This window comes from Carcharodon carcharias, chromosome 19 (assembly GCF_017639515.1).
Source record: "Carcharodon carcharias isolate sCarCar2 chromosome 19, sCarCar2.pri, whole genome shotgun sequence".
NCBI lineage: Eukaryota > Metazoa > Chordata > Chondrichthyes > Lamniformes > Lamnidae > Carcharodon > Carcharodon carcharias.
In genome coordinates, this window is record NC_054485.1 from 90,833,760 (window position 1) to 90,847,097 (window position 13,338).

The window sequence follows — 13,338 nt, forward strand, 5'->3', positions numbered from 1 at the left end:
TGAGTGGTTTGGAGGGGAACTTCCAGGTGGTGATGTTCCAATTTGTCTGCTGCCCTTGTCCTTCTTGGTGGCAGTGGCTGCAGATTTTCTCCCATTCGGGTGACTTGCAGTAGATGGTTCTGCAATTTACTTCCCAAATGAATGGACTGGGACCTATTGTGAGGAACAGACGCCCGGATCTGCAAAATTGAAGAGAAATGTGTAAATCATTTGGGGCTTAATGAAGAGCAGTCACCACCTGTAGGGAACAACCAACAACATCTGCAGTTTTACAAATCCAACAGTAAGAAGCACAAAGCAGCATCCTTGTAATAGCCAGATTTTAAAAAAAACAAATTCAGCTAGGCAATTGGAATGTGAACCTTTATATCCAACGAGCTATAATTTAAAAAGAAGCAAGATTTTTTTTCTACAACGATATAAAGCACTGGTTAGACCACATGTGCGAGAAACTTGTGCGCAGCTCGGCGCATCCCAATTCAATAAGTCTCGGAGAGCGTGCAGCTCAGATTCACCAAAACATTATCCGGACACCAAGGGTTAGGTTGTCAGAAGAGTTTAGATAAATTCAGCGTGTCATTTCTGCAATTTAAAAGAAATAGGATAATTCGATTGCATTTTGTAGAATTTTGAAAGTTCGTGGCTACTACGGGGATGTAGCTCAGTGGTAGAGCGCATGCTTTGCATGTATGAGGCCCCGGGTTCAATCCCCGGCATCTCCATTTTTGCGGAGTAGGCTCTTGAGGGGCCGACTGGCCTATTTGTGCTCTTAATTGACATGTAACAGATGATGAGAAACTGCTCTCACTGGTGAAAGGGCTGGGGGATTCTGGCGATGGTGTCCCAGAAAGGGAAACAACCTCAAAGTCACCGCCAGGGAATAATGCAGAGAATTTAGGAGGCATGGGCTTCAGTCAAAAAGCTGCACAAGTGTGCAGCTCCCCCAAAACTCAGTAAATGCTAACTGAAATAATATAAAAATAAAAACAAAAAAACTGCGGATGCTGGAAATCCAAAACAAAAACAGAATTACCTGGAAAAACTCAGCAGGTCTGGCAGCATCGGCGGAGAAGAAAAGAGTTGACGTTTCGAGTCCTCATGACCCTTGACAGTTCTGTCGAAGGGTCATGAGGACTCGAAACGTCAACTCTTTTCTTCTCCGCCGATGCTGCCAGACCAACTGAAATAATATCCCTAGATCTGAGATCAATAATTTTTTGCTAGCCAGGGATATGGAGACAAGCTTGCATAGATGAAATATTGCAAGCTTGCAATAGTCATGGATGAAATCAGGATGTTGAGATCCTGGATCTCCCCCAAATATACTTTATTTATAAAAGCTGTAAAAGCACATTGCAAAACATTTTGAATTGAAAATTACAGAAAGTGCGATGAAATTCAATGCTTCTCTGTACAGCATGCTTGCCTCTGAGGTGCCACCAAACAATTGCAGTATTCCTGACATGTACAATATGCATTTATATGTCAGGCATACCAGCTGAATGGCGGGAAAGGCTCATGGGGTCAGGTTCTTATTTGCTTAGATAAGGGTGTGTTAGGGGGAATACAGTAAGAATTTGTTGAAGGAGAATTACTTAGAAACCCAGGCAGTCAATGCCATCAAGTACATTAACAGTTAAGGATTACTAGATGAGCTTTGCACACCCTTAAAGCCTGGGACCTAGACTGGAGACGGAGGGCAGAAAGAATATAGATTAAGTGTCCTGGGCAAAGGTTGAAAATAATATAGAATAAGTGTGCCCTTCAACAGATAAGGAAAGGCCAGATGGTTCCAGCTTAGATTGGGGGAGAAGGCTCTGCTTGGGTGTAGGGGGATGTATGTACCTAATTGCTGACAAGATTGGAATCTGAACATGTCCAGTAATGTATAAATGTACTGAATACTTGTAATTTAGCATAGTGCTACCTCAGACTGCTTTGAGGTGGTTCTCTCCTTGCCATTGCTTGAATAAATGATCATAACCTGTATCTGAGCCTCTTGTGGTTCGTTCGTCAAAGATACCACAACAGGGTGAAACCTCAGAACCAGCTTGAGGCAACACATATCCGCACGATACCAGGGGTGACCGGGATAATACCAGGAATTTGGGACTTCAGTTATGTAGAGGGCGTTAAGAGGAGAACTAACAGATGCACAAAATTATGAGAGGGGTGTGGATAGAGCCGGTTTCATCCGGCAAATGGGTTGCTAACCATACTTAGAGTCATAGTTTCATAGGAGTCTACAGCACAGAAAAAGGCACTTTGGCCCATCGAGTCTCCACCGGTCAATCAAGTACCTAACTATTCTAATCCCATTTTCCAGCACTAGGCCCATAGCCTTGTATGCTTTGGCATCACAGGTGCATATCCGAATACTTGATAGATCTAAAATGATTGGCAAAGTCGAGGGAAAATAAAAGTAAACCCCTCCCTGGACAAGCATTCAAGAGGGCATTAGATGATCATTTGAATGGAAACAATGTGCAGGGGTATGGGGAAAAGGCAGGGCAATGACACTAGGTCATATTGCTCACTTGGAGAGCCAGTGCAGACACGTTGGTCCAGTGGCCTCCTTCTGTGCCGTTAAGATTCTGTGATTGCTGAAATCTCAAAGACACTACCTGAATCAGGTCTCCAACAGCCAAATACTGGGTTTGTTTCCACTGGTGTTTCGAAGAGTGAGGGGTGATTTGAAGTATACAAGGTCCTGAACGTCCTTGACAAGGTGGATGTCGAAAGGATGTTTCCTCTTGTGGGTAAGTCCAGAACTAGGGGGCACTGTTTTAAAATTAGGGGTCGCCCTTTTAGGTCAGAGATGAGGAGAAGCTTTTTGGGTTGTGCAACTTTGGAACTCTCTGCCTCAGAAGGTGGTGGAGGAGGAGTCATTGAATATTTTTAAGGCGGAGGTAGATAGATTCTCGTTAGGCAAGGGAATCAAAGGTTATCGGGTTAGATGGGAATGTGGAATTTGCAACACAGGACGATCAGCCACGATCTTAGTGAATGGCAGATAAGTCTCGAGGGGCCGAATGGTCTACCCTTGTTCCTATTTCCAATGTTCGTAAAACGCCTCGAGCCAGGCGCAAGCTATTCTGAAATTGTCCATCTGCAACAGCCCTTTTCCGGGAAGAAGCGCGAGTTTAAAAGTGGAAACTCGCCCCCAGAACATTGCAGTGAAATTGGTCAGGAAATCATTAAACGCAAAAGGTGTTCAGGAGCCGAGGAGCATCGAAACTGAAAGCGGGTTCGAATCAGGAAGTGCTGAGTGTGAACATGAACTCCGGCCAGCAGCCCGGGAGCTGGACCCAGGAGGTAAATTGCTCCATTTGCCTTGGTTTCTTCGCCGATCCGGTTTCACTAGAGTGTGGACACAACTTGTGCCGCTCCTGTATCACACGGTGTTGGGCACAGGCGGAGAGGAATTCCTGTCCGGAAGGTAGAGAGGAGTTTCCGGACAGAAAACTCACGGTCAACAGGAATTTAGCGAGTTTGGCGGAGAAGGCTCGAAAATTAAAGGTGAATCCGAGAGGGAATGAAAATAACCTTTACTGTGAGGAACATCAGGAAGAATTGAAACTGTTCTGTGAAACTGACAAGAAACTGATCTGTTTGATTTGTAGAGATTCGCGGGAACACAAATCTCACAATTTCATGCCGATTAAAGAAGCTGTTGAAATCTACAAGGTAACATGGAACAGATTTTATCTCCAGATTATTTTATCACACTTTCACAGTCTGACCCTTTCTGGGAATTTCTGTCCATTGAAGGGTTCGATTGAACGGAAGTTTAAAAAAAATCAAAAAGAAATGAGAGAGAGAGCAAAACATTGCAGAACCTACTTATGAACAGGCTATTTTAGATCTAATAATGTATAGTGAGGTGGGATTATTAAAATACATCGTAGTTAAGGATCCTCTAGGGGGTAGCGATGACAATATGGCAGAATTTGAAATTCAGTTTGAGGGCGAGCAACTCGGATCTAAAACCAGTGTCCTCAACTTAAATAAGGACAATTACAGAGGTATAAAGAAAGAGTTGTCTAAAGTGGGCTGGGGAATTAGACTAAGGGGAAGGTCAGTGGATGAGCAGCAGCAGACATTTAAGCAGATATTTCATAACGCTCAGCAAAAATATATCCTGGTCAGGAAGAAGGACTCGATGAGAAGGATGAACCACCCGTGGTTAAAAGTGGTTAAGAAGAGCATCCAATCAAAAACTAAGGACATACAAAGCGGCAAAAACTAGTGGTAGACCAGAGGATTGGGAATTTTTTAGGAATAAGCAGCGAATTACTAAAAAGTTAATAAAGAGGGAGAAAATTGATTATGAAAGTAAATTGGCAAGAAATATAAAAACAAACAGCAAGAGCTTCTTCGGGTATATGAAAAGAAAGAGAGTAGCCAAAGTGAGCATAGGACCCTTGCAGGGTATGACTGGAGAATTGATAATGGGGAACAGGGAAATGGCAGTTAATTTAAATCAATATTTTGCACCGGTCTTCACGGTGGAGGACACTGTAAACATCCCAAAGATATCAGATAAGCAAGGAGCTAATGGGAGGAAATATCTTGTAACAGTCTCTATCACAAGGGACAAAGTATTTGACAAAATAATGGGATTAAAGGCAGGCAAGTCACCAGGGCCTGATCGCCTGCATCCAAGGGTTTTGTAAGAAGTGGCTCCAGATATAGTGGAGGCATTGGTCAAAATATTTCAGAACTCTCTGGAGGGTCCCAGTGGATTGGAAAACCTCTAATGTGATGCCCCTGTTCAAGAGGGGAGGGAGACAAAAAGCAGGAAACTATAGGCCAGTCAGCCTAACACCTGTCATTGGGAAAATGCTAGAGTCCATTATTAAGGAAGAAATAGCAGGGCATTTGGAAAAGCCTAATGCAATCAGAGTCAACATGGTTTTGTGAAAGGGAAATCGTGTTTGACAAATTTGTTAGAGTTCTTTGAGAATATAACAAGCAGAGTTGGTAGATGTAGTGTATTTGGATTTCCAGAAGGCATTCGATAAAGTGTCATATAAAAGGTTATGGCACAAGATAGGAGCTCACAGTATTGAGGGTTGTATATTAGCATGGATTGAGGATTGGTTAACACACAGAAGACAGAGAGCCTTTTTCAGGTTGGAAAGACGTAATTAGTGCAGTGCAACAAGGATCAGTCCTAGGGCCTCAATTATTTACTATCTATATTAATGACTCAGAGGAGTGGGCAGAGTGGAATGTATCCAAATTTGCTGATGATGCAAAAATAGGTGGGTGGACATATTGTGATGAGGATATAAGGAATCTGCAAGGGGATATAGATAGGTTGAGTGAGTGGGCAAAAACTTGGCAAATGGAGATTAATGTAGGAAAACGTGAGATCATGCACTTTGGTTGGAAGAATCAAAAGGCAGACTATTATTTAAATGGAGAGAGACACTCCAAAAATGTGCAACACAGAGGGATCTGGGTGTTCTTGTACATGAAACACAAAAAATTAGCATGCAGGTGCAGTGAGTAATTAAGAAAGGAAATGGAATTTTGGTCTGTATTGCTTGGGGGTTGGAGTTTAAAAATAGGGAAGTCTTGTTACAACTGTACAGGGTGTTGATGAGGCTGCATCTGGAGTACTATATGTAGTTTTGGTCCCCATATTTAAGAAAGAATATATTGGCATTGGAGGCAGTTCAAAAGAGACTCACTAGACTAATTGCTAGGATGAAAGGGTTGATTTATCAAGAACGGCTAAACAGGTTAGGCCTTTATTCATTGGAATTTAGAAGAATGAGGGATGACCTTATTGAAACGTACAAGATTCTGAGGGGACTTCATAGGGTAGATGTTGAGAAGATGTTTCCTCTAGTGAGGGAATCTTGAACTAGGGTACATAGTTACAGAATATGGGGATACTCATTTAAAACTGAGATGAGAAGGAATTTCTTCTCTCAGAGGGCATTGAATGTCTGGAATTCTTTACCCCAGAGAGTTGTGGAGGCTAGATCACTGCAAGAATGAGAAGAGGAGTGAGATAGATTTTTGAAATATTGGGGAGTTGATGGCTATCAGGAGCTGGCATGAAAGAGGAATTGAGGCCTGGGGCAGATCAACCATGATATTATTGAATGGCAGGGCAGGCTTGAGGGGGCGATTGACCGACTGCTGCTCTTATTTCATATGCTCTTATGTCTGTCCCAGGATCAGCTGAAATCATCTTTACAATATCTCACAGAGAAGAAATCAATGTTTCTAGAAATGGAACTGAAACAGATATGAAACATTTCTGAAGTTAGGGTAAGTTCTCCCTGCGCTGGTTTTCTGGGGATCTCGGTTAGTTTTGTTCCCTTTATCGCGATAAAGGATTATTTTTCACATTTTACTTGGCAGAAACAGTCGAGCAGTCTGCAAACCCACATCACATCCGAGTTCAGGGAAATGCACCGGGTTCTCACTGAGAAAGAGCAGCGTTTACTCCGAGATCTCAGGAGAGAAGAGGAGGAGATGCTAGAAATGATGGAGAAAAACCTCCGAGAAATTCAAGGCAATTTAAATTCTATTGAGGAGGAGCTTTCAAGGTTACGGGAGCAAATGGAACAACAAAACAGGCTGATATTTCTGAAGGTGAGGGTTGTATTGTGGTTTTTTTTTAATACATTCGTGGGATGTGGGCTTCACTGGCTGGGCCAGGGTTTATTGCCCATTCCTAAGTTGCCCTTGAGTAGGTGGTGGTGAGCTGCCTTCTTGAACCGGTGCAGTCCATGTTGTGTAGGTACACCCACAGTGCTGTTAGGAAGGGAGTTCCAGGATTTTGATCCAGCGACACCGAAGGAACAGCGATATAGTTTCAAGTCAGGATGGTGAGTGGCTTAGAGGGGAACTTCCAAGTTGTGGTGTTCCCATGTGTCTGCTGCCCTTGTCTTCCTAGATGGTAGTGGTCGTGGGTTTGGAAGGTGATGTTGAAGGACCCTTGGTTAATTCCTGCAGTGCATCTTGTAGATGGTACACACTGCTGCTACTGTGCGTCGGTGGTGGAGGTTTGTGGATGTTGTGCCAATCAAGCAGGCTGCTTTGTCCTGGATGGTCTCAAGCTTCTTGAGTGTTGTGGGAGCTGCACTCATATAGGCAAGTGGGGAGTATTCCATCACACTTCTGACTTATGCCTTGTAGATAGTGGACAGGCTTTGGGGAGTCAGGAGGTGAGTTACTCATCACATTATTCTGAGTTTCCGACCTGTTCTTGTAGCCATAGTGTTCATATGGCTCATCCAGTTCAGTTTCTGGTCAATGGTAACCTCAGGATGTTGATAGTGGGGGATTGAGTGATAGTTGGATTCTCTCTTGTTGGAAAATATCATTGCCTGGCACTTGTGTGGTGCGACTGTTACTTGCCACTTGTCAGCCCAAACCTGGATATTGTCCAGGCCTTGCTGCATTTGGACATGGACTGCTTCAGTATCTGAGGAGTCGCAAATAGCGCTGAACATCGTGCAATTATCAGTGAACATCCCCACTTCTGACATAATGATGGAGGGAAAGTCATTGATGAAGCAGCTGGTTGGACTGAGGACACTACTCTGAGGAACTCCTGCAGTGATGTCCTGGAGCTGAGATGACTGACCTCCAACAACCACAACCTTCTTCCTTTGTGCTCGGTATGACTCCAATCAGTGGAGAGTTTTCCCCCTGATTCCCATTGACTCCAGTTTTGCTAGGGGTCCTTGACGCCACACACAGTCAAATGCTGTCTTGATGTCATGGTCAGTCATTCTCTGGTGGCCACATTGAAATAATTAGAGTATTTCAGGAAACATGTGAAACGGATGTAGCCCGATTGTTTTACCCTTTTTGAGGCTGATCTGCTATTGTGACTGAACTAGCCGGCTCTCATTTAGTATGCCGTAATCCAGAAATAAATTTATAATTATCACAGGATTTCCTGAGAGATGAATGTTCTGCGGGAGCTCACATTTCATTCCAGTTGCATTGTGTGAGGGTGAGGTGGGGTGGTTGCTATGGGCGTCACAGTCGCTTGTGCCTAATCTTAACTCAAAGTGTGCTGAGGGAGTTCAGTTGGGCCCACTGTGTCTGTGAGTGAGACGGCTGTCAGGTTTCCAGAACCTGGCGATAGAAATCACTTATTTATGCACATCCTTCCATCAGGTCCTTTCCATGCGTTATTGGGATACACTGGCTTCGTGGTAATGGTAAAGGCTAATGAAGGCACGAGCTCAAATCCTTTTTCTTTGGTGAGATTTATGGCTCTCTGTCTGGTTTTCTATGAGAGTCCGGATATCTTTTTAGCATCTTCTGATAATGTTTGTGCAATTTCAGCTCTGCGGATACGGATGGTCAGTTTCCATTAACTCAGTCTTGTGTTTTATTTATTTCAGGAGGAAATATCTCAAGAGAGGGGGTAAGATAACATGTGTACAGAAATCAGCTCAATTTTGTGAAACAACGCAGCAAAGTGCTTATGATCATTTTATATAACCAACCTTTTTTTAACAAAAAATATTTGCAGGACCAGTGAGGACTATGATAAAGTGTCATTTGTAGATGACAAGCTGTTGCTCGGGAAATTCCATGGCCCTTTACAGTACACAGTGTGGAGAGAAATGCTAGGCTCCATTAACACCGGTAAAACTCTTATATTCCTTTATCTGATATATAAATCCAGATCGAAGGTCCTAAACCAGTTTCTGTCCCCATACCAAAAGATCACTGCTGTCCATGTCTTTGCCAGTTATAGTGAGCATTCAGGAGAGCGCCTGGTGACAAAGTGGGGGTCATCTTCCAGTTCATGGCCTCAATGGCAAAGTGTACGAGGTTCAGTCAGAGGGGGGAGAAGTTTTGGGATTATGGTTTCGTCAAACTTGCTATGGAGGTGGTGAACTGTGGTTTTCCCAGCTGGGCGCTGACCTATTTGAGCTTAGGGGACACAGTGACTCTGTGCAATAGTCTGTTGTTTATTTTCATGATTAAGGCACATGTGAGGAGATGAAATTTGGCTGGATATAGGCAGGAACTTTGAGCCATGTTGGAGCGCAGGTTTGATAGACCCGACGTCTGAAACAAGGAGATTTGATGCAAATTTTTTTACAACGTGTTAGGCAGGAATGGTTGGGGCTGTTTAATGAAGATGTATTCTGTTCTGGAGTGTTTCCTGTACAGGTTCTGGTAGGAGATGAATGCCTTAAGTCTGCAGTGCACATCATGGGCACGACTTTGCTCTTGGATTTTTCCGACCCCTTGTCCCATGTCCTTGGGGCTTGTCCCATTTGGGGTTAAGGGCACAGTTTAGAGCTCACGGTTCCTGTGCTATCCACAGGTGGAGCGAGTCTGGCGATATCTGATGCAGGAAACCCTCACTGCTAAAATGGAGCTGAAGCATCAATTTGGGGTCCTCCTAATGTTTTTGTTCAAATTCCATGAGGCTGGATGGCCTCTCCTTCTCCAGGAGTGTGTATATCTCCAGAGCAATGGGTAGGTTGCTGGTGGTTAGTGTGACTTCCCACTGTTCCTGACTGAGCAGTCAGAATTTGTCCCACCCACTCACTGATCAACTCGGTGTGACCTGAGGGTGGTGAGGAGGGTCCCCTGTAGAAATTCTGCTTCCACCTGTCCTTCCAAGTTTCATTTTGGCTGACAGTGTGTAGGAATCTATCGAGATTTATGAAGATAATGGTGTCAGTTTGCCCTGCCCATGCTGCTTGTATCATGTTGTATCTCTGAATTTGGGGGCTATCGGTTCTTGTGTGCTTGGTCAGGTGTGTGGACAGAAAGATATGTGGCTACAGCCTTTTTGTTCATTTCGCTATTGTGTCTAATTTCCTAACGTTCCCTCTCCAAATTCATTATTTTTCTCTTTCTCTTACCTCCTGTAGTAACTCCTTTCCTACCTTTCACTCTCTGTTCCTCTGTTGAGTTTTTAAAAATGAAATCAACTTCCCTTCTCCTCCTGCTTCTCTCTTCCCCTCTGCAGCAGTCCCCCCTTTCTTTTGTCTCTTTACACTTTCCTTCCTTCTCCCTTTCTTTCCTGTGCCTGTACCTTCCCCCCTTGTGCAATTATAGAGGTAAGTTGAGAACAGCAGGGGTCTGGTGAGGGTGTGGGCAGGGGTCTGGTGAGGGTGTGGGCAGGGCCCTGGTGAGGGTGTGGGCAGGGGTCTGGTGAGGGTGTGGGCAGGGGTCTGGTGAGGGTGTGGGCAGGGGCCTGGTGAGGGTGTGGGCAGGGGTCTGGTGAGGGTGTGGGCAGGGGTCTGGTGAGGGCGTGGGCAGGGCTATGGTGAGGGTGTGGGCAGGGGTCTGGTGAGGGTGTGGGCAGGGGTCTGGTGAGGGTGTGGGCAGGGGCCTGGTGAATGTGTGGGCAGGGGTCTGGTGAGGGTGTGGGCAGGGGTCTGGTGAGGGTGTGGGCAGGGCCCTGGTGAGGGTGTGGGCAGGGGTCTGGTGAGGGTGTGGGCAGGGGTCTGGTGAGGGTGTGGGCAGGGGTCTGGTGAGGGTGTGGGCAGGGGCCTGGTGAGGGTGTGGGCAGGGGTCTGGTGAGGGTGTGGGCAGGGGTCTGGTGAGGGTGTGGGCAGGGGTCTGGTGAGGGTGTGGGCAGGGGTCTGGTGAGGGTGTGGGCAGGGGTCTGGTGAGGGTGTGGGCAGGGGTCTGGCGAGGGGTTGGGCAGGGGTTTGGTGAGGCGCTGGGCAGGAAACTGGTGAGGGGACTGGCGAGTGGGTGGGCAGGGGTCTGGAAAGGGACAGGGCAGGGGGCTGTTGAGGGTGTGGGCAGGGGCCTGGTGAGGGGGGGTGGGCAAGGAACTGGCAAGGTAGCAGGCAGGGAACTGGTGAGAGGGTGGATAGGGGCCTGGCGAAAGGATGGCCAGGGAACTGGTGAGGGGGTATGCAAGGGTCTGGCAGGGATGGTGGGCAGGGTTCTGGCATGGGCAGAGGGCAAGGGTCTGGCAAAGGACAGGGCCGTGCACTGTTGAGGGAGGTGGGCAGGGGTCTGGCAAGAGTGGTGGGCAAGGTTCTGGCACGGGCAGTGGGCAAGGGTCTGGCAAGGGACAGGGCAGTGGACTGTTGAGGGGGGTGGGCAGAGGTCTGGTGAGGGGGTGGCCACAGGGTTTCTGCTTGGGATCACAATGTCAGAGAGACTCCGGAAGGGTATATCACGGGATCAGAGGAGATTCCAATTGCAGAACCTGGGGCCCTTTAGAAACACTCAAAGCTGCGAGATAAAAATCTAGAAACTGCACTAAGGTCAGCTAAATCTGATTCTAAATTTTGCTGAAGGAGCAAATCTGCAAAGCTTTGCACTGAATGGTGGGAGATGCTTAATTGCTTCTACATGTGAAGCGATTGTCAGTGTACATAAAATCATCTACAATAAAACTTTCCTAAAATAAACACTGTGTATGATGGAACACTAAAATAAAAATAGAAATTACTCAGCAGGTCAGGCCGCTACTCTGAATGGTCAGTCTAAAAAGTGAGACTGTTCTTCAACTATTCACTTCAACAAACTAAATCACTATCTGTGTCATTTTAACTCCTCCCTCCCCACCTCAGTTCCAGCTGCTCTGACTCTCGATCCGAACACAGCCAATCCCTGGCTCATGGTGTCTGAGGACTGGACCAGTGTGAGACTCGGGGGAAAAACTGCAGGAGCTCCCTGATGCCCCAGAGAGGTTTGATAGAGGGGCCTTTCTCCTGGGCTCGGAGGGGTTCACATCAGGGAGATGCTAATGGCAGGTGGAGGTGGGGACCAAGACGTGGTGGGGCATGGGAGTGGCCCTAGAATCTGTGGCCAGGAAAGGAGACATCGATCCAACACCTGAGGTCGGGTACTGGACGGTGTGGCTGTTCCCCAAAAGTGGCTACATTGCCCGCACCTCCCCCTCACTGACCCCCCTCACCCTGAGTGCTGCCCCCCGGAAGATTGGGGTGTTCCTGGACTATGAAGCCGGGCAGGTGTCATTTTACAATGCGGACAACATGTCCCATCTCCACACTTATACCCATACTTTCACTGAAACACTGTTTCCCTTCTTTTGCCCCGGTCCCAATGAGGATGGGGAAAACTCAGCACCACTGAACATCTGTGGGCTCAGAGGTCACTAACTGCACACAACCCACCTGCCTGCTCTCAGTTGTAAACTCCTTCAAATGCCCAGGACAACAGGATTGCCGATGTTCTGTTGCTGATGCTTGTTTGGTCCATCTGCAGAGTGGAAGAAACTCGTGTCAACTGTTCCAGAGGATCGTGTAAAAATAATCATTAAAAACAACCCTCCAGGATAAAGAATTATCAGGACATAGTGACTGAGAACATGAAAACATGGGCAGAAAGACACCATTGGAATCACAGACTCCAGTTAGGAAGTTGAAGGTTAAACAGGATCAAGGGAAGGGAACGAGGGTGAGAGAGAAGACGACGGGAAATACATGACAAAGGGGGCAACCCGAGGTGTGGCAAAGCTTTTCTGAATCAATCACAGAATCTTTACAGCGCAGGAGGAGGCCATTTGGCCCATCGAGTCTGCTCTGGCTGTCTGAAAGAGTATTCTGCCTAGAGGCACTAAAGAGGATCATGCAGAAGGTCGGAGCATTACAGGCGATCCCAGTGCCAAAAGGGGGATGGGTGAGGTTCTTTTACAAAGTGGCCAGTCCGTATAACCCAGCTCTGCAAGGGAGAGTGTGGCATAGTGGTCATGGCCCTGGTCTAGTAATTTACAAATGCAGTCTAATACCCTTGGGCATGGGCTCAAATCCCACCATAGCTAGTGGGATTTGAGTTCAGATAAGTAAAGCTGGCTGTACTAATGGTGAGCATGGGGCTATGATTGATTGTTTAAAGCATATCTGGTTTTGCTCATGTCCCTCATTGGTCTGGCCTACACATGACCTAGTTAGTAGCTTGAGGCAAATGTTATGGAGGGGGTGTGATGAAGGGGGTTGGAAGGATTTGGGAAGTAGCCTATAAAATGTGATTAGAATGACTTGTTTTGGTGGAGGTTAAGTTCTGAACTGGGCTGTTTGTCTCAGATGTTCTATATCTATGCTGTAACTTCTATGTCTTTATCTGTACAGTCATTCAGGCTCTGTATACTTGAGAACATATTGTACACAAGATGTGAATCAATACAAAAATAGTGAAGCCTGTGGCGAATCCTGTTATGTTGTTGTTAACCTGTCTGTAGACAATTTGTTGCTGTTCGCAGAGTGCTGGGATGCAAATAAATAAAGCGGAGAGGGAAAAGTAATGATTCACTAACCACCCAGTACTGTGGTTTACCTTTGATAGTATGATACTCATCCTTGAGTTTAACACTTTTCGTTTAACTGCACTTCCGTTTACAATCAT

At 46.1% G+C, this 13,338-nt stretch overlaps 1 non-coding gene and 1 pseudogene across 1 annotated transcript; both read left to right on the top strand.

Moving 5' to 3' along the window:
• Positions 1-650: 650 nt before the first annotated feature.
• trnaa-ugc lies at positions 651-722 on the top strand. Its single transcript has one exon. It is a non-coding gene; the product is annotated as a tRNA-Ala (tRNA).
• A 2,278-nt stretch (positions 723-3,000) lies between these two features.
• Positions 3,001-12,731, top strand: LOC121291726 (annotated as a pseudogene).
• The last annotated feature ends 607 nt before the right edge of the window (positions 12,732-13,338 follow it).